The sequence below is a fragment of the Hyla sarda genome, chromosome 4 (genome assembly GCF_029499605.1).
Source record: "Hyla sarda isolate aHylSar1 chromosome 4, aHylSar1.hap1, whole genome shotgun sequence".
Classification (NCBI taxonomy): domain Eukaryota; kingdom Metazoa; phylum Chordata; class Amphibia; order Anura; family Hylidae; genus Hyla; species Hyla sarda.
This window is the reverse complement of record NC_079192.1, coordinates 150,118,168-150,139,886: the sequence shown is the minus strand read 5'-3', so window position 1 is coordinate 150,139,886 and position 21,719 is coordinate 150,118,168. Positions and strand designations below refer to the sequence as shown.

Here is a 21,719-nt window from a genome sequence, read left to right as displayed (position 1 = left end):
CAAGTGGAAGACAAGAAACACAATATAACAGTTATTATATGATACAAAAAATAAGTAAATGATAAAAAATACAATAAAATTATATTTTATATTTTATAATTTATAATTTATAATACGAATCCCATGTATTTAAGTTGGTAGTACATATTTCACATATAGATAAATAATAAATAACGAATAATGGATAATAATTAATAAAATACCCCCTACTAATAACACAAAAATTCTAGTAAATACCAAATATAAATGTGTACTAATAAATATGAATATATATAACTAACGCCATATATATGTGCATGTGTGCAAACTCCTATACACACATGCACATTACCCCATCTATACCAACTAAAAATATATATATATATACAGAACCAAACCCTAATAACACCATGATCTAATAAGACCTAATAACACCATAATTGATTGTACATTATTTGTACAAATAAACATAACAATAAATATCTAATAGATCCTACAAATAATGAATCAATAACAACTGTAATGATAAATAAACTCATTAAGTGACAATTCTAACCCATAATAATGTTTAAAAAACAATATATGTAAACCCAAATACGTATTACATAACTACCAACGATCCCATCACATATTGAGGAATCGGATGAAATCACATTAGGGATTTCGAACCACTACATCTATTTAAAAAGTGTCAAAATACTAGCAATAATTAATACCCAATCAATACCATCCCCGTATAATATTGGTATATGATATCATAATCTGCCATAGCCTCCATATCTATTGACATCCATAACCCTACAAAAACAGTAATTAATATAATAGTAATACAATCGTCCCAACTCAAACCGTGGTGCCTAAATTAGTGACCATAGACCCCTAATAATAGTGTGTGAATGCTAATATGACCTGGCATACATAGACCCCCAGGGGAGTGGAGAAAGCTGGAAGAAACATGGTCCCGCCGATGGTCCTGCAACTGGTCACGCTCCACAAGCTGCTGGTCCCGTTCCACAAGCTGCTGCCAGTCTTCATGATAATGGCGGCCGGCTCCCCCATAAGATCTGCGGTTCGCATGATCAAGCTCATGCGCCAGAATTACTCGTTGTAAGTAAACCAGATGCTCCCCGTCTAGATTTCTCTATGTCCTGATGTTACAGTAGAGCAAGTGTGCTGGTGTCATGAAGTGATGTCAGCAGACTTGCTCTGGTTAATGGCAGCCCCCATAATACACATTTGTTAATAAATATTAAACAAAAATACAAAAAATAAAAAATATAACATTTTTTTTAGATATATATATATATAATATTTAGGGTCTGTGCCAGACTGATGTGTCTATATCCATGAGGCATAGGTTAAAGGATAAATGCATTTAAAAAAAAAAAAAAAAGCTTAGGCAAGATGGCTGCCCATACAGTAATGTACTAAAGATTAAATAAAATAAAAATTACAAACAAAAAAAAATAACAGATTTGATCTGGCTAATCAGAAAATACAATCTTGGACATACAGTAACTAGACAGTCTAAGAGTGCACTAGATTTTTTTAAAATGTTTGACTGTTGGAAAATGTGGTGTAACCTTAAAACTTTTTTCTCTAGATTATAGAACACTTTAAAATTGTCTTATTTTTAAGCCAAAAAATGTGCATCAGATACTGGCACATAAGCCAAAAAAAATAGGTTAACCCCTTAACGACCACAAGCGTAAATTTACGCTCGCGGCTGGCTCCCAGTATGTGACACGCGCTCAGGAGCTGAGCACGCTTCATACCTGCAGGGTCCAGGTTGCTATGAGCAGCCAGGACACGTGGCTAATAACGGACATCGCCGATCGGGTTGATGTCCGGTATTAACCCTTTAGACGCCATGATCAAAGTTGATTAGAGCGTCTCAACCGGGAGAAAATACTGCCGGTTAGCTCAGCGGAGCTGTTCTGGACTGCCACGGTGAAATCGCGGCATCCCCAACAGCTGAGAGGACAGTCGGAGGTACCTTACCGTGCTCCACGCTGTCTGATCGTCGTTTGATTGCTCCAAGTCTGAGATCCAGGCTTAAGCAATCAAGCGCAGATAACACCGATCAATGCTATGGCATAGCATTGTTCAGTGTATGTAATCAAAGGATTGCATGTTTTAGTCCCCTATGTGGGCATAAAAAAAGTATGAAAAAAAAAGTGAATAAATGTGATTTAACCCCTTCCTGAATAAAAGTGTGAATCACCCTCCTTTTTCCATAAAAAAAGTAAACAAAAATAAACATATGTGGTATCGTCACATGCTTAAATGTCAGAACTATAAAAAATATGTTACCTAAACCGCACAGTCAATGGCGTACACATAAACAAAGTCCAAATTGCGTATTTTGGTCACTTTGTATACCCTAAAAAAAATTGATAAAAAGCGATGAAAAAGTCCCATCAAATCAATCATGTTTCCAATAAAAACTTCAGATCAGGGCGCAAAAAAATGGGCCCCCATATTACTCCGTATACGGAAAAATAAAAGGTTATAGGGGTCAGAGCTTGACCATTTTAAACGTACAAATTTTGGTGCATGTAGTTATAAATTTTTAAGCAGTAAAATATTATAAAATCTATATAAATTGGCTATCATTGTAACCATATGGACCTACAGAATAAAGATATGCACTCATATGCGTAGAATATGAAGCCCCCAAAAATTACAAAATAGTGTTTTGTTTTTCCAATTTTGCCCCACAAAAATTTTTTTTCTGGGAATCCGGGTAGCAAAAACAGATATGGCCGCACGTCCACAATTTTGTATTTTGATCTAATTGCTTCTCAGCATAATTTCAAAAACTAACAGGTTGTTAGTATACATTTTGATCAAAAGGTACAAGCCCACTCGCCACGTCAAGGCCACCTATTAAGAGTGGGTCCCTAATGTCCCTAGCATAAAATGGTGTAGCACTGGGCGGTGTCCATCACCGCCGCGACACCAGTGCCCACAGGGGGAATGACCCACTGGCAGAGCGGCCCCAATGCCACTCAAACCAGTCTCTGGGCCGACCCCCCCCCCCCCCCCCACAGACACGGACGGCGCACAGCACCACACCAGTGTGAACAAGGTGTAAAAGCACACTTACCATGTGCTCCCAGTGAAACTGGGAGGCTGCTAGAAAATGAAAGGGCCTTGTGTAGCTACCTGCTACTTATATAGGGTTGGGCTGAGGGGGTGGGGAGGAGTGCAGGCCAAGGGGGAAAAAAAAGGAGGGGATAGAATACACAATGTGAATCCGAGTAGAAACAACAGACATGGCCGCACATCCACAATTTTGTATTTTGATCTAATTGCATCTCAGCATAATTTCGAAAACTAACAGGTTGTTAGTATACATTTTGATCAAAAGGTACAAGCCCACTCACCACGTAAAGGCCACCTATTAAGAGTGGGTCCCTAACGTCCCTAGCATAAAATGGTGTAGCACTGGGCGGCCATGTCTGTTTTTTCTACCCGGAGCAGCCCAGAGACTGGTTTGAGTGGCATTGGGGCCGCTCTACCAGTGGGTCGTTCCCCCTGTGGGCACTGGTGTCGCGGCGGTGATGGATGCCGCCCAGTGCTACGCCATTTTATGCTAGGGACGTTAGGGATCCACTCTTAATAAGTGGCCTTGACGTGGCGAGTGGGCTTGTACCTTTTGATCAAAATGTATACTAACAACCTGTTAGTTTTTGAAATTATGCTGAGAAGCAATTAGATCAAAATACAAAATTGTGGATGTCTGTTTTTGCTACCCGGATTCTAATTTTTTTCTGGTTTTGCCATACATTTTTGAGTGAAATGATTGATGTCATTAGAAAGTACAACTGGTGGCGCAAAAAAAAAAGCCCTCATATGAGTCTATAGGTGCAAAATTGAAAGTTTTCTGATTTTTAGAAGGTGAGGTGGAAAATACGAAAGTGCAAGAACGAAAAAACCTCTGGTCCTTAAGGGGTTAAAATTGTTACCACACATACGTTAATAATGATATTGTGGTTTATTAAATCACTGGTTTGCAGCTTTGCCACCTGCTGGACAGTTTATGACCAAGTCTGGAGTCTTGCAAATGGCTGTCAGAGACTTGCGCTCTCTCTCTCTCTCTCTCTGCTCAGCCAAGGTTTTTATTCCGCCGCATCCAAACAGGTCACCTAAATAAAGTGAGCAAAAATAGCCATAGGCGGGTGTTATTGTACTTGGATTTGGCCCATCTGAGTCAGATATGTGTGCATGTTAACCCCTTAAGGACCTAGGGCATATGGATACGCCCTGGCTTCCTGGTACTTAAGGACCCAGGACGTATCCATACGCCCCTCGGGAATTCCAGTGCCCGCTGGGCGGGGACCGGACCGGGATGCCTGCTGAAATCTATCAGCAGACACCCCGCGCAAATGCCCAGGGGGGGTCATCAGACCACAACGGCGATTGGCGCCTATTCAGGGTCATATGGGCCTATGGTGACCCGGAATATAAGGGGGATCGTAGTTGTCCAAGACACCCACGATCCCCCTGAAGGGATAGGAGTGAGGTGGCAGGGGTGCCACTCCTCCTATCCCTGCTATTGGTCGTCAAGAAGTGACAACCAATAGCAGATCGGGGGTGGGGGGTTTAACTTTCGGTTTCCCCTTTCTGCCCGCCCACAATAGGTGGGGCAGAACAGGGAAACCGACAGGGACCGTCGCCGAAGTCCACTTACCCATCAGCAGGCATCGATCAACGGAAGAAGAGGACGGCGATGCGGCTCCCTAGATCCTACGAAAGCCGGTGAGTTGCCTAGCAACATCTGGAGGGCTACAGTTTGAGACCACTATACAGTGGTCTCTAAACTGTAGTCCTCCAGATGTTGCAAAACTGTAACTCCCAACATGCCCAGACAGCTGTTTGCTGTGTGGGCATGCTGGGATTTCTAGTTTTGAAAAAGCTGAAGGGCTACAGTTTGGAGATCACTTGGCAGTGATCTCTAAACTGTGGCCCTTTAGATCTTGCAATACTACAACTCCCAGCATGCCCACACAGCAGTTTGCTGTCTGGGCATGCTGGGATTTGTAGTTTTGCAACATCTGGAGGGCCACAGTTTGGAGATGACTGTGCTGTGGTCTCTAAACTGTAGCCCTCCAGATGTTGCAAAACTGCAAATCCCAGCATGCCCAAACAGCAAACAGCTGTCTCGGCATGCTGGGAGTTGTAGTTGCGTACCTCCATAACTCCATCTCCCAGCATGCCCTTTGGTGATCAGTACATGCTGGGAGTTGAAGCTTTGCAACAGCTGGAGGCACACCGGTTGGAAAATACTGAGTTAGGTAACATAACCTAACTGAAGGTTTTCCAACCAGTGTGCCTCCAGCTGTTGCAAAGGTACAACTCCCATGCATGCACAATCTGTCAGTACATGCTGGCAGTTGTAGTTTTGAAACAGCTGGAGGTTTGCACCCCATGTGAATGTAAAGGGTACATTAACACGGGTGAGTTTACAGTGAGTTTTCTGCTTCAAGTTTGGGCTGCGGAAGATTTTTTGCCGCAGCACAAACTCCTAGCGGGAAACTCGCCGTAACCTGCTAGTGCGAATGTACCCTAAAAACACTGCACTACACTAGCATATAATAAAGGGTAAAACACTACATATACACGCTCTTACACTGTCCCCCCCAATAAAAATGAAAAACGTATTGTACGGCAGTGTTTCCAAAACAGAGCCTCCAGCTGTTGCAAAACAACAACTCCCAGCATTTCTGGACAGCCACTGACTGTCCAGGCATGCTGGGAGTTTAGCAACAGCTGGAGGCACCCTGTTTGGGAATCACTGGCGTAGAATACCCCTATGTCCACCCCTATGCAATCCCTAATGTAGTCCTCAAATGCGCATGGCGCGCTCTCACTTCGGAGCCCTGTCGTATTTCAAGGAAACAGTTTAGGGCCACATATGGGGTATTTCTGTACTCGGAAGAAATTGCACTACAAATTTTGGAGGGCTTTTTCTCCTTTTACCCCTTATGAAAAGGAAAAGTTGGGGGCTACACCAGCCTGTTAGTGTAAAAAAAAAAAAAAAAAAAAATTACACTAACATGCTGGTGTTGCCCTATACTTTTTATTTTCACAAGCGGTAAAAGCAAAAAAGGCCCCCAAAATTTACGGAAATACGCCATAAGTGAGCGTAAAATGCTCTGCGGGCACACAACAAGGCTCAGGAGTGAGAGCGCACTATGTACATTTCAGGTCTAAATTGGTGATTTGCACAGAGGTGGCTGATTTTACAGCGGTTCTGACATAAATGCAAAAAAATTAATACCGACATGTGACCCCATTTTGGAAACTACACCCCTCACGGAAAGTAACAAGGGGTATAGTGAGCCTTAACACCCCAAAGGTGTTTGAAGAATTTTCATTAAAGTTGGATGGGAAAATGAAAAAAAAAATTCTCACTAAAATGCTGGTGTTACCCTTAATTTTTCATTTTCACAAGAGAATTAAGGAAAAGAAGCCCCCCAAAATTTGTAACCCCATTTCTTCTGAGTAAAAAAATGCCCCATATGTGGATGTAAAGTGCTCTGCGGGCAAACTACAATGCTCAGAAGAGGAGGAGCACCATTGGGATTTTGAAGAGAAAATGTGTCCGTAATTGAAGGCGTTATGTGTTTACAAAGCCCCCATAGTGCCAGAACAATGGACCCCCCCCCACATGTGACCCCATTTTGGAAACTAAACTCAGGTAATGTAATAAGGGGTACAGTGAGCAATTACACCCCACAGGTGTCTGACAGATTTTTGGAACAGTGGTCCGTGAAAATGAAAAATGTAATTAAATTCTGTGAGGGGTGTAGTTTCCAAAATGGGGTCACATGTGGAGGGGGTCCACTGTTCTGGCAACAAGGGGGGCTTTGTAAATGCACATGGCCCCTGACTTCCATTCCAAACAAATTATCTTTCCAAAAGCTCAATAGCGCTCCTCCTCTTCTCAGCAGAGCACTTGATGTCCATACAAGGGGTATTTCCATACTCAGAAGAAATGGGGTTACAAATTTTGGGGGGCATTTTCTCCTTTTACCCCTTGTAAAAATGTAGAATTTGGGGCAAAAACTGCATTTTAGTGAAATTTTTTTTTTCCTTTACACATCCAACTTTAACAAAAAGTTTTGTTTTGCGACATGCCCCCGAAAAACTATTTCAGCAAAATTTGCTTTCCAAAAGCCAATGTGAATCCTTCTCTTCTGAGCAGTGTAATTCGCCCACAGAGCATTTTACATCCTAACATGGGGTATTTCCATACTCAGAAGAGATGAGGTTACAAATTTTAGGGGGCATTTTCTCCCATTACCCTTTGTAAAAATGGTAAATTTGGGAAAAAAAACTGCGCTTTAATGAAAAAATTTTTTTTTTTCATTTACACATCCGACTTTAACGAAAAGTCGTCAAACACCTGTGGGATGTTAAGGCTCACTGGACCCCTTGTTACGTGCCTTGAGGGGTGTAGTTTCCAAAATGGTATGCCATGTGGGGTTTTTCTGCTCTTCTGGCACCATAGGGGCTTCCTAAATACGACTTACCCCCAAAAACCATTTCAGCAAAATTCGCTCTCCAAAATCCCATTGTTGCTCCTTCCCTTCTGAGCCCTCTACTGCGCCTGCCGAACACTTGACATACACATATGAGACATTTCCTTACTCGAGAGAAATTGGGTTACAAATTTTGGGGGGCTTTTTCTCCTATTAACCTTGTAAAATTTCAAAAACTGGATCTACAAGAACATGCGAAAAAAATGAAGATTTTGTATTTTCTCCTTCACTTTGCTGCTATTCCTTTGAAACACCTAAAGGGTTAATACACTTACTGAATGTCATTTTGAATACTTTGAGGGGTGCAGTTTTTATAATGGGGTCATTTGTGGGGGTATTTATAGTATGAAGTATGGGTATTTTTTGTGAAAAATTGGAAAATTGCTGCTGAACTTTGAAGCTCTCTGATGTCTTCCAAAAGTGAAAACAAGTCAACTTTATGATGAAAACATAAAGTAGACATATTGTGTATGCGAATCAATTTGGAATTTATTTGGAATGTCTGTTTTCCTTACAAGCAGAGAGCTTCAGAGATAGAAAAATGCTAAAAAAAAATTTCATCAAATTTTGGAATTTTTCACCAAGAAATGATGCAAGTATCGACAAAAATTTACCACTCACATGAAGTAGAATATGTCATGAAAAAACTGTCTCGAAATCAGAATGAAAAGTAAAAGCATCCCAGAGTTATTAATGCTTAAAGGGGTACTCCGCCCCTAGACATCTTATGATTATGATCGCCGTGGTCCCACTGCTGGCGACCTCCGGGATCGCCGCTGCGGCACCCCGCTGTCATTACTGCACAGAGCGAGTCCGCTCTGTACGTAATGACGTGCAATACAGGGGCTGGAGCATCGTTACGCCACGGCTCCGCCCCTTGTGACATCAGGGCCCGCCTCCTCAATACGTGTCTATGGGAGGGGGCGTGGCGGTCATCACACCCCTGCCATAGACTTGCATTAAGAAGGCGGGCCGTGATGTCACGAGGGGCGGAGAAATGACGTCACACTGCTCTGTCCCCTGTATCGCCTGTCATTACGCACAGAGCGAACTCGCTCTGTGCAGTAATGATAGCGCAGTGCCGCAGCGGAGATCCCGGGGGTCCCCAGCAGCGGGACCGCGGTGATCTGACATCTTATCCCCTATCCTATGGATAGGGGATAAGATGTCTAGAGGCGGAGTACCCCTTTAAGGGTGCGTTCACATGCTATTTGTTTTTGCAGATTCTCCGCTGCAGATTTCATTTCAAAACCTGCACCAAACTATTTGCATTTTTTTCTGCATTTTTTTCCACACTAAAATACGCATTTTCATGTTTTTGTATTTATTTTTCTTTTGTGATTTTTCTGTGCGTATTTTCTGCAGCGGATTTGTGTTTTTTTGTTTTTTTTTCATGTGTCCATCATTTTGACAAATGTCAGTTGATTTTTGATGGAATAAAGTTGGGTCAATTGTTTGGGAAAAAAGATAGTCTACTTGTTTGAGAGAGTGTGAGTCCAAGGACACTGGTGTTACTGCTACTGGAAAGATGCCTTTTTTTCAAGGGCTGAGGACATGGTCGTGTTCGTTTGCGTCGCCCAATGTTGAAGTTGCAGTTAGTAATTTTGATTTTGCGGAGGCAGCGTCATGAGGTAAATTTAAGTGTATAGGGATGCCTTTTGTTAGTAGCCCTATATTTTTTGTTCAGACACTGATTTTTGGTTTGTTTGTACTTTTTAGCAAGAATTGTGACGTCGGCGAAAATGGGTTCACCCTTTGCTTCAAGAACATGATTGGAAAGGTTGTTTTCAGAATTTGTATCAGGATTTACGAAGGTACTTTTATTTTATTTATTTTTTTATGCTATTTTGCACGTTACCAGTACAATGTGTTCATATTCGGACAAATTTAAGGCTTTTTGCCGATTGACAATACCTAGTTTTGATAATCTTCTATCTCTTGTTGAAATGGACTTGACCTTCAGTCATACTATAATGCGCAATGCCGTCTGTCCCGAAGAACGTCTGCTCATCACCTTGCGGTAAGTATCTTATGTGTGGTTGTTTCATGTTTTTTTTTTTTTTTTTGGTTTATGTGCAATACTATATATTTTTGTTTTAATTGTAAAATGTTCCTTTTGTTTAAAATGTTGTAGGGTTGTTATATTTTTTAAATGTGTGTATTTTCCATCATTTATCATTATGTCAAATCCATGCGTTCTTACTTTGTATGTAGTCACTTTGATTTTGTCTTGTTTATTTTAGAATTTTTAGAATTTTTGTGAATATATTTCGCGAATAAGTTCCTCGTTTTTAATATACGCCTTTTTTTTTTCTTTCAGATTTTTGGCCACAGGAAAGAGCTTTGCATCCCTGCATCTCCAATTCCGGGTTGGAAAGTCAACCATCTCTGGAATTGTGAGGTGTACATGCCATGTGATCTGGCAGAAATTGCAGCCCATAGTGATGCCTTGCTCTAATGAGGAGACTTTGTTGCAGGCAGCAGCAGGCTTTCAATCAGTGACTAACTTTCCTAACTGTCTGGGGGCGGTTGATGGTAAGCATGTGAGGGTCATGCAGCCACCTCACTCAGGATCACTTTTTTATAATTATAAAAAATATTTTTCTGTTGTCCTGATGGCGGTGGCTGATGCCCATCACAGATTAATTGCCATTGATGTTGGCTCCTATGGCAGTACAGGTGATTCTCGTGTGCAGTCATCACAGATTGGACAGCAAATTCTTCGAGATTGTGTGTTGCTCCCAGCCCCCCGACCTCTTCCTGGATCCACCCTTCCGGTACCCTTTGTGATGGTATCGGATGAGGCCTTCCCTGGTCTAATGAACCTGTTGCGCCCATACCCACGGAGAGGACTGGATGCTAGGAGGAGGATTTTTAACTATCGGCTGAGTCGGGCACGAAGAGTGGTGGAGTGCAACTTTGGGATTATGGTTAGTCAGTGGAGGATCCTGCACACAGCCATCAATTTAGAAACAACAACTGTCCATGTTGTCATAAAGGCATGCTGTGTTCTTCATAACTATACTCAGAATGAGAATCAGGGCCAGCATATGGAGAACACACATGATTCTTTAGACTCAGTGACTAATTTTGGAGTCGAAGCATTGGACAATGATGTTGGCTCTGTTCGGGATTCATACGCTGACTATTTCATATCCCCTGAAGGTGCCATGCCTTGGCAATACTCCTGTATTGGTGATGAGCATCCCCCTCCCCCCACCGAGGCAACATGAGGAGATGATATGTGATGATCAAGATGGAACCAGCATTCTAATGACGGGGAAGGTGGACTTTAGAGTGTGCAAACAGCAAGTTCCTGGTTTACAACATGCACTCTTTTACTCTTTCTTGAGTAATCATTTTTCAAATAAAATTTTATTTTGTCTCTTATTTTGTATTGTGTTTTGTATTTTAAAAATACATGTGCCTTTATGTTTATTCTGGTTTGTGTTGATAATAAAAATATTTAATTTTTTGAGTTATGTTAATTCATTTCCATTTTACCTTATCGAAAAGTATGTTTGGTGACTTTCAAAGCATAACAACGTTACATTTTAAACATTAACAGGCTCACTTTTTTCTTTTTTAGTTATGTGTACTGTGTTTTTCCTAAACATATAAAAATTTATATACTCCATGTTAGAGGTGCACCGAAATGGAAATTTCAGAACCGAAACGAAACCGAAATAAAAAAAAATGTCCGTCCGAAACCGAAAATGACTTCTCCCCGTCTTCTGGTAAAATGCAGCGCTCCGCTCATTAGATTAGATTCCCTCACATTAGATTGCCAGCTCCCCCACATTAGGTCGGGAGTTCCCCCACATTAGTAGGCAGCTCTCCCACATTAATAGGCAGCTCCCCAACAATAGTAGGCAGCTCCCCCACAATAGTAGGCAGCTCCCCCACATTAATAGGCAGCTCCCCAACAATAGTAGGCAGCTCCCCCACAATAGTAGGCAGCGCCCCCACATTAGGTCAGAATTTCCCCCACAATAGTAGGCAGCTTCCCCACATTAATAGGCAGCTCCCCAACAAAAGTAGGCAGCTCCCCCACATTAGGTCAGCATTTCCCCCACAATAGTAGGCAGTTCCCCCACAATATTAGGCAGCTCCCCTCAACAATATTAGGCAGCTCACCCCCCACATTTGTAGGCAGCTCCCCCCCCCCACATTAGGTCAGCAGTTCCCCCACAATAGTAGGCAGCTTCCCCCCACCCCACAGACATACAGCTTCCAGCCATATACAGTGTATGGCTGGAGGCTGTATGTCTGTTCTGCTGCCCACACATTGATCCGGTCACCGCTCCTCCAGCCCAGGGTCACATCTACTGCTATGGCCTATGGACCATAGTAGTAGGTGCCGGGACCGGAGGAGCGGTGACCGGAACACTGAAGAAGATGACGCGCCACCGGTCACTTACCAGGCCCTGGCCAGCACGCGTTCTCCTGCGACGATCCTGCGGTCCTCCTGCGTCTCTATGGTTGTACGCACGGGACATCCCGTGCCGTGCGTACAACCATAGAGGCGGAGAAGTGAAGGACAGAAGGAGGACGCGCGCTGGCCGGGGAATGGTGAGTGACCGGGGGACATCCTTATGTCCCGAAAAGATTTTTCGGGACACAGGGATGTCCGGGATAGGAATACTTCTTTTTATGTGCCCGGGCTGGCTCCCGTGTGTGGCTGCAGGCGGGGGCCGACCAGAGCATATAAAAACGAATACTGTATACTAAAAACCAGGGGGCCTCCAGCTGTTGTGAAACTACAACTCCCAGCATGCCCGGACAGCCTTTTCCGGTCCGGGCATCCTGGGAGTTGTAGTTTCACAACAGCTGGAAGCCCCCTGGTTTTTAGTATACAGTATTAGTTTTTATATGCTCTGGTCGGCCCCCGCCTGCAGCCACACACGGGAGCCGGCCCGGGCACATAAAAATAAGTATTCCTATCCCGGATAGCGCGCCCCCCCCCAGATGTTGCGCCCGGTGCGGCCGGCCCCCCTGCACCCCCCACGCTACGCCTCTGGCACTGGCAGTGTTTGTAACTTGTGCTGTGGGCGGGCAGGGGAGGTGGGTCATTATCGGCAAATTTTTTGTTGTTTCGGCATTTCCCCAAAATAGCTATTTTCGGCCGATATGTATCGGCCGCCGATATATCGGTGCATCCCTAGTCCATATGGACGCACCTTTTTATTTCCGTAACCCTTTCCTTCCATCTTTGTTAGCACTTTCCCATTATGTATTTTGTTTTAATTTAGTTTTAAAAATAAAAACATATATGAACATTTTTATAACATAGAGCACATTATTTTTGGTAATGTGTCAAGTCTGTTTTTATAACATTAGAAAAAATAAAAAAACTGCCAAATAAACAGGCATATTTAAATTACAGTTTTTAGTAAAAAGCAAACACATTGCTTAATTTCAATAATGAAAATATATCAACGCAACATTGTGCAACATTGAGAAAAAGCAAATGTGTGCAAACCATTTAGAAAATAATAGGCCAAAAATAATTACAAAAGCAATTTTTTTTGCACAAAAAAAGCCAAAAGCCAAACATTTGAATAATTCTGCTACTATACCAAAAAATTATGACGTTTGCAGAAAACGTCATCATTTTTGGACATACAAAGAGTAAAACATGACAGTTTACCCACCAGGGAGTATTGTTACATAGCATGTTGAGTGTATGGTAATGCCAATCTCACATTTGTGCATACAGTGTTATAACAAATAATTAAAAAAAACACATAAGGTTAGGTCATGGACCATGTCAATGACAAAATGTGGTAAATTGTCACCAGCTACATATGCAAAAAAAATAGACACATCCTTACATTGCTGGTTTTGTTTGCACTTAAAAAATTTAACCAAACCTTTTTTCCTAACGAAATGTAAACTAGTCCAATAATCTTGGCTTATAAAGGCAACTAAATAGCATTATCTAGATTATAGAATCACATTTTTCACAGACCGTGGCCAACTTAGCGATAACATTTTTTTTGGCTAAGTGCTTATAAAATGTCAATAAAACACTAAACAAACTTAACCCCTTAAGGACCAGGGTTTTTTCCGTTTTTGCACTTTCGTTTTTTCCTCCTTACCTTTAAAAAATCATAACCCTTTCAATTTTGCACCTAAAATCCATATGATGGCTTATTTTTTGCACCACCAATTCTACTTTGTAATGACATCAGTCATTTTACCCAAAAAATCTATGGCAAAACGGAAAAAAAAATCATTGTGAGACAAAATTGAAAAAAAACCCCGCCATTTTGTAACTTTTGGGGGCTTCTGTTTCTACGCTGTAAATTCTTCGGTAACAATGACACATTCTCTTTATTCTGTAGGTCCATACGATTAAAATGATACCCTACTTATAGAGGTTTGATTTTGTCGTACTTCTGAAAAAAATCATAACTACATGCAGGAAAATGTATACGTTTAAAATTGTCATATTCTGACCCCTATAACTTTTATAATTTTACCGCGTATGGGTTGGCATCAGGGCTAATTTTTTGCGCTGTGATCTGAAGTTTTTAGCGGTACCCTTTTTGTATTGATCGGACTTGTTGATCACTTTTTATTCATTTTTTCATGATATAAAAAGTGACCAAAAATACCAAATTTTGGACGTTGTAATTTTTTTGCGCGTACGCCATTGACTGTGCGGTTTAATTAACGATATATTTTTATAATTCGGACATTTCTGCACGCGGCGATACCACATATATTTATTTTTATTTACACTGTTTGTTTGTTTTTTAAATGGGAAAAGGGGGGTGATTCAAACTTTTAATAGGGGAGGTGTTAAATGATCTTTATTTTTTTTCCACTTTTTTTTGCAGTGTTATAGTTTCCATAGGGCCCTATAACACTGCACACACTGATCTTTTACATTGATCACTGGTTTCTCATAGGAAACCAGTGATCAATGATTCTGCCGCTTGACTGCTCATGCCTGGATCTCAGGCACTGAGCAGTCATTCGGCAATCGGACACCAGGAGGCAAGGTAGGAGACCCTCCTCGTGTCTAACAGCTGTTCAAGATGCCGCGATTTCGCCGCGGCCATCCCGAACACCTCCCTGAGCTAACCGGCATGGTTTCACTTTCACTTTAGACTCAGCATTCAACTTTGAAAACCCCGTCCGAAGGGTTAATAGCGCGCGGCACCGCGATCACTTCCGCGCGCTATTAGCCACGGGTCCCGGCCGGGCCCAACCCACTATGACGCGGGGCCACGTCGTGGCCCCGTGTTATAGAAAGGGAAAGGACTCAGGACTTACCAGTACGTCCTTGGTACTTAAGGGGTTAATCAATGTCATTACAGTGTCTGATAATGTTTTTGCTCTTGGGCAGATGTTAGCTCAGATGGTGATGGTATCAAATCACGATTGACCCTTCTAACAATACCATGAGATTCTTCCTGATCACATGGTTCATGTAGTAAGGCTAGATATGAAGAAGGATTTGATCTAGAATGTGCATTGTAGTGTTGTTGCCACATTTTCTCTGTGGTGTTTGTAAATTTATCTGGGCATAGGAGTTGCAGTGTCAGACTGTCCTGAGTTATCCAAAGGGTAGTTTGTCGGAGGTCTACTGAACATGTTATCAAGGCAATATTTTTTACGTAAGTTGCCTATAGTAGTAATTACCTCAACATTATCTGGAATAGGATCAGGGGAAGGCATATAAAGCCATAATTTGAAAAAATGCAGGAACACATGACCATTGTCTTCCTTCAGGGCTTTTGCGCAGCCTTTCAGCCATTGTATATGTGATATGGTCCCAATGCTCCTCCGCATCTAACCTTTGAAGCATTGCTATTGCCTCAGTTTCTACTGTGATTGGTCGTCCCCTACCCCGACCGCCTGAACGGCCACCTCTGCGACTGCTACCAGCATTAGTATGGTATCCATCATTTGCCGCTCGTCTGCTTGCCAAGTCGACATTTGGATCAAATGGGCCAGCAACATCTTCTAGACTTCTTTCTTGATCTTGTGTGGACCCTGATGATTGTTGGCTGTCGTTGTCTGGTTCCAACGTATGAGGATTTGCAATGTTGCCACTAGAACTAAAATTAAAAAATAACAATCTGAACATGGTTGCAAAAAAAAAGAACAATCCACATAACATTCAATATTATTTTTGTAATTTTTTAAAATTAAATAATACATAAAATTAAAAGATATTTATATTGTTCAAATTCTTTAAAATAAAAAAATAAAAATACCCCGGCCACTAAATATCTTACACATGTATGTTTAAAAAAATTATACATGTAATGATTGACACACATGTGTAATGTGTCACACATTTAATATGAACAACAAAACGTTTTATGTTAACTTTTTCTTTTTTCTTTTTTATATTACAGAAAATAAGAACCCAAATGGATTTCGAAATTACAGAGGGCACAAATCAATAAAGATAATACACAATTTAAAAAAAAAAAAAAAAAAGGAGAAACAAATATAACATAAGGAACTTAAGGACAAAACCAGGGAAGGACAAAGTGAGTGTGGACGGAAAAAAATGGAGTTTAAGGACCATCACCTTGATGAAAGAAAAGGAAAATCAAACACATAATTAACAAGAAAAAAAATTGTAATGTCTGGGACACATAAGCACAATGACAGTCATGCTGCTGGTGATGCTTGAAGAATTATATCAGTGCAGACAACAAAAGAGCAGCATTTACAACATTGTAAAATTTTAACAAACAATATAACGAAAAATGTTTATTGTTTTGTTTTTAAATGTACACTTAAAAAAAATATAGAAAAAAAAGGTGGCATAGGACATTGTAGAAAATGTGTCTTCATCATATACAATTTTTTTCTCCACAGGTTAAGAAATAAAGTACACAAACAACTACTCACTTGCGAACCACGCAGCTGGTTAGAAGAAATTGTAGTTACTCAAAATGTGCAACTTTTTTTTGGAGGCGCAGCAGACCCACTTTTGCCAACATCATTCATATATTTGTGAAAATGATATTTGGTTGACCGCCAACGGTTCTTGACATCTTGCACTGCAAAATTCATATAATTTGTGTTATTAAAAATTTTAATAAATTTGATTAACAAAAATGACACAATCAGAAATTATAACGTTTCTCACACTCACACACACTAAAAACAATACACATGTTTGCAGTGCATGTGACCAGACTGATGCCTGGTGTTTCAGTGTTCAAAATGCCTGCAGTCTGACGGCTGGTCCCTCTCATGAGGATTGTCCTCTTCATGGGCTGAATTGCGCACTGGAGGTATTCCTGTTGTCTGGATTTGAATATTCCCCAGAATGTGCGAAGTGAGCGCTTGGACATATTGAGCACTTACATGACCAGCACACAGGAATATCCAAATTTTTGACAGTGGGAACACCTCCAGCACACAATTCAGCACAGGAATAAGGCAAGCAGCATTAGACAGTCCATCCACCAGACTGCAGGTATTATAACAGTCCAACACCACGCATCATACTCCTGTTCCTGTTCAAACATTTTCCCATTTATAAAAAAATAAATAAAAAATAAATAAAAAAAGGATACATCAACATTGTGAGGCTAATCTTTATACAGGGTGGGCCATTTATATTGATACACCTTAATAAAATGGGAATGGTTGGTGATATTAACTTCCTGTTTGTGGCACATTAGTATATGTGAGGGGGGAAGCTTTTCAAGATGGGTGGTGACCATGGTGGCCATTTTGAAGTCGGCCATTTTTAATCCAACTTTTGTTTTTTCAAAAGGAAGAGGGTCATGTGACACATCAAACTTATTGGGAATTTCACAAGAAAAACAATGATGTGCTTAGTTTTAACGTAACTTTATTCTTTCACGAGTTATTTACAAGTTTCTGACCACTTATAAAATGTGTTCAATGTGCTGCCCATTGTGTTAGATTGTCAATGCAACCCTCTTCTCCTACTCTTCACATACTGATAGCAACACCGCAAGAGAAATGCTAGCACAGGCTTCCAGTATCCGTAGTTTCAGGTGCTGCACATCTCAGTACTCAGAACTAAAGGGGGTGAGAGGGGGCTGGATGATGTTGAAGGCCGCAGTGGTCTTCAACCTGCGGACCTCCGGAGGTTTCAAAACTACAACTCCCAGCAAGCCCGGACAGCCGATGGCTGCCCAGGCTTGCTGGGAGTTGTAGTTTTGAAACCTCTGGAGGTCCGCAGGTTGAAGACCACTGCGGGTGGGGGAGTTCACTCGAGTATAAGCCGAGGGGGGTGTTTTCAGCACGAAAAATCGTGCTGAAAAACTCGGCTTATACTCGAGTATATACGGTATTAAAGAACTTACCAAAGAAAATGGATGAGAAACGTTAATGCTCCTGCGGATGTAACCGGCCATGGTCCTGAAAATCCCCGAACGCTCAGCGCTGTCCACTAGCTGAATCTTGGAGGAAGTCACTGAATTGCCTCACTTCCGGCAACGGCTGATGTAACTTTACTACGCAGTAAAAAATTTAAATCGCACTAAAATACGAAACAAAAAATAAACTGCGGAATTCAAGAACACCCATAGACAACCATAGAAAAATAAAGGAAGAAACAAGCAACTCTCTAAAGTTAAACACAAAGCGGAAAATACGTAATGCGTAAAAAAAACACGCAAGAAGACAAAGAAATACGCAGAGAAATTTTCGCATAACAAAAACGCAAGCATTTCTAAAATAACGCTGCGGATTCACGGAAAACGAAATCCACAGCGGAAAAACCGCAAAAACAAATAGCGTGTGATCGCACCCTAAAGTGACAGTGGTCAGATGTGTAAAAAATGGCCGGGTCTTTAAGGGGTTAAGGAGTTGATGGGTCCTTTATAAAACCAACACAATTTGTCATGTTGACTAACCCTGTGTTGAGTCTTGATTTTATTGCACCTTTCCATAATGAGTATTGTGATTAAACCCACATTTTAGAAGGGATTACTACAGATTTGATCCCAGCTTCCCAGATATCTGGTGGAAGAGTGGTAATGCCCCCTGTCATATACAATGGCTAAAATATGTATCCATGATGCATTGTGTTTGTTTGTCATTCATTACTTGTGATATATGTCCTGCATCAATGTCCATCGGTATACACAACTTTTAATTCCATTACCCTTATCTGTGTTAGTTTAACATTCCAAAGAATCCATCCTGTTTGATCAAACTACCAGGAGACCAGGAGACGACAGTCTAAGCTATTGCATCCAGTAGCCAGTTGGGGGCAATTAACATAACTTTGCCAATTAATGACACTGTTTGCCTGGATGGTAAATTTGACACCTTCACCAGCCGAACAGACTCCAAGACCTGGTGGTCAATAGATAAAAGAAAGGTATGGGAAGTAGCCCCCCTGTGAAAATGCCATATATTCCAATATTAAATATGAGGGTCAGGGAAGTATAGAGAAAAATCATGCTGCACACGATTTGCATTTAAAAAACTTGCTTTTAGTATCATTAACCATGAGGTTACTTCTTAACGATATTACAGCTATGTTCACCCAAAGTGCTCACTGAACTGCGCGACTGTCCATGTGGTCTCCGGCTTGTGTTTCACCCTTTTCCGGGCTTACCAGAGTCCATGAGGTTCACCTTCCTCTCACGAAGGAGAAGCCGCAAATGAGCGCCGGACACTTCCGACGTTTCGGAGGCCACACCTCCTTTCTCAAGCCAATATTAAATATGGGGGTCAGGGAAGTATGTCTGCAACCCCTATCTTATGCGATTGGATTCTCCATCATACTACCTTTAAAATGAGTCCTCACATGACCCTTGTGTATTGATCCCTGCCCGAACTGTATGCACTGGGTAAATCATACACAATAAGGGGGTCATGTCAGGTACCCCTAAAAAGAGGATTTGATGGAGAACCCAAATATAAGAAAATTATCTGGCCCATGATAGAAGATAGAGGGCATTTCCTATTCCTTGGGCATAAAGGTATCATAAGGAAGTGGGCAACATCTATCTCTCCTACTTGCCCCGCCCAGGGGCTGAACATAGAGGGATCACCAGTCCATAGCAGGTTATAAAACTACAGACCTGGGGGGGGGGGGGGGCTAGGATACGCTTGCATGGGGGACAAGATCTAATTTTGGATGCCAGATGCCATTTCCTACCAGACCCCATGGGATAAAACTCTGTAACTTTTTGTAAGTAAGGATTCTAGTTTTTTACCATTTTTATTTTCTGTGTTGTAAAACTTTGTCTTGTTAATATCTGTTTTTATATGTACTGTGAATATTTTTCTTTCATAATAAATCATTTATTTATTAAGTCCCACCTTATGTCTGGTGAAACGGATGTACATTGTCCTTGAAGAGAGCTAAGTCTTAAATTTACTTACCTGTTCAGCTACATTATAGATTTGGATTAATCTTTTTCCTGTTTTGATATACTACTGGGGATAGTAGATTATATTTGGGTTAGCATATACAGATTGGATTGATAGCTTCCTGTTGCCTTGAAATTGACATGTGGTAGCAGTGATACCTTCAAATTGGGTGGTGTGCAGGATGTTTGGCATTTGCCAGAGAACACCAAGATTGGAAAATTCGCCACTGGCACCCTGTGCTCTTCACAGAGGAAAGCAGGTTCACACTGAGTCACAGAGACAGAGTCTGGAGATGCCGTGGATAACATTCTGCTGCCTGCAACATCCTCCAGCATGACCGGTTTGGCGATGGGTCAGTAATGGTGTTGGGTGGCATTTCTTTGGGGGGCCGCACAGCCCTCCATGTTCTTGCCAGAGGTAGTGTGACTGCCATTAGGTACCGAGATGAGATCCTCAGACCCCTTGTGAGACCATATGCTGGTGAGGTTGGCCCTAGGTTCCTCCTAACGCAACACAATGCTAGACCTCATGTGGCTGGAGTCTGTCAGCAGTTCCTGCAAGAGGAAGGCATTGATGCTATGGACTGGCTCACTCGTTCCCCAGACCTGAATCCGATTGAACACATCTGGGACATCATGTCTTGCTCTATCCACCAATGCCACGTTGCACCACAGACTGTCCAGGAGTTGTCGGATGCTTTAGTTCAGGTCTGGGAGGACATCCCTCAGGAGACCATCTGCCACCTCATCAGGAGAATGCCCAGGCATTGTAGGGAGGTCATAAGGGCACGTGGAGGCCACACACTACTGTGCCTCATTTTGACTTGTTTTAAGGACATTAAATCAAAGTTGAATTAGCAATTGGGGGAAAAAAAAATTCTGAGTACTCTTAAGTGAGTGATGATAAGGTTAATCTGACATGCTATCTTTATTCTATGGGTCAGTATGATTCCAATGATACCAAACTTGGATATTTTTGTTTTCAACATATGGTAAAAAAATATATATATATTTGGAAAACTTGAAGAAAAAAAAAAAGTTTGTTCAGTGCCATGTTCTGACCTCTATAAGCTTTTTATTTTTTAATCTATAGAGTGTTACGACAGAGAAGTGGATCCGCTGAACCTGTAGATGGAAGATGTCGTGGGCCGTACCAGGGTGCGGAGCCTAAGGTGCCGCTGGTATTCACCAGAGCCTAGTGCAAAGCGGGATGGACACGCTGCGGCAGGCGGCACCCAGGTCGCTACCCCTGATAAGATTCGTTCACACAGGCGGCCGAGGTGTAATGTGGCACAGGTAGAATGAGGCTACACAAAGTCATGACAGACAGGAAGTCAGGGCTGGCGGCACTGTAGCAAGGTCAGGTCACTTAGCAAGAGGGCAGAAGGCAGGGGCACAGAAGCAAGGTCAGAATACGTAGCAATGGGGTCAGATACACAGCAAGGCAAGACACAAAGTGAACGCTTTCTCTAAGGCTGAAATGGCACAAAGATCCGGCAAAGGTCAAAAGGAAGTGCTTATACATATAGGGTCATGGAGCAGTAAGAACAAATTAAGTGTGTACTGGCCCTTTAAATTTCACAGAGCCCTAGGAGGTGGGGATGCGCGTGCCGGCAAGCAGGAAGAACAGAGGAGACGCGAAGAAGGTAACGAGCAGAGGCCTGGGTGCAATCGCATCGCGGGATGCAAATCGCAGAGCGGACTGGGCCGGGCAGTGGAGAAGGAGTGTATCCTAACAGTACCCCCACTTAGGTCTCCCCCTCTTTTTAGGCCAAAGAAACCTGAGCATCAGATCCCTTCAAATCAACCAGGAAGTACCATTTTCTCCTGATGGTCTTGGTAGCGATAATCT

At 41.9% G+C, this 21,719-nt stretch overlaps 1 long non-coding RNA gene across 1 annotated transcript in view; it reads right to left on the bottom strand.

Moving 5' to 3' along the window:
* LOC130368562 (uncharacterized) overlaps nucleotides 1-21,719 on the bottom strand; it is a 55,340-nt gene that overhangs the window by 20,590 nt on the left and 13,031 nt on the right. Inside the window, exons 2-3 of the long non-coding RNA XR_008892504.1 lie at nucleotides 16,410-16,561; nucleotides 15,183-15,601 (exon numbers count right to left, since the gene is read on the bottom strand). This is a non-coding gene — a long non-coding RNA (uncharacterized LOC130368562). The remainder of the gene's footprint in view (nucleotides 1-15,182; nucleotides 15,602-16,409; nucleotides 16,562-21,719) is intronic.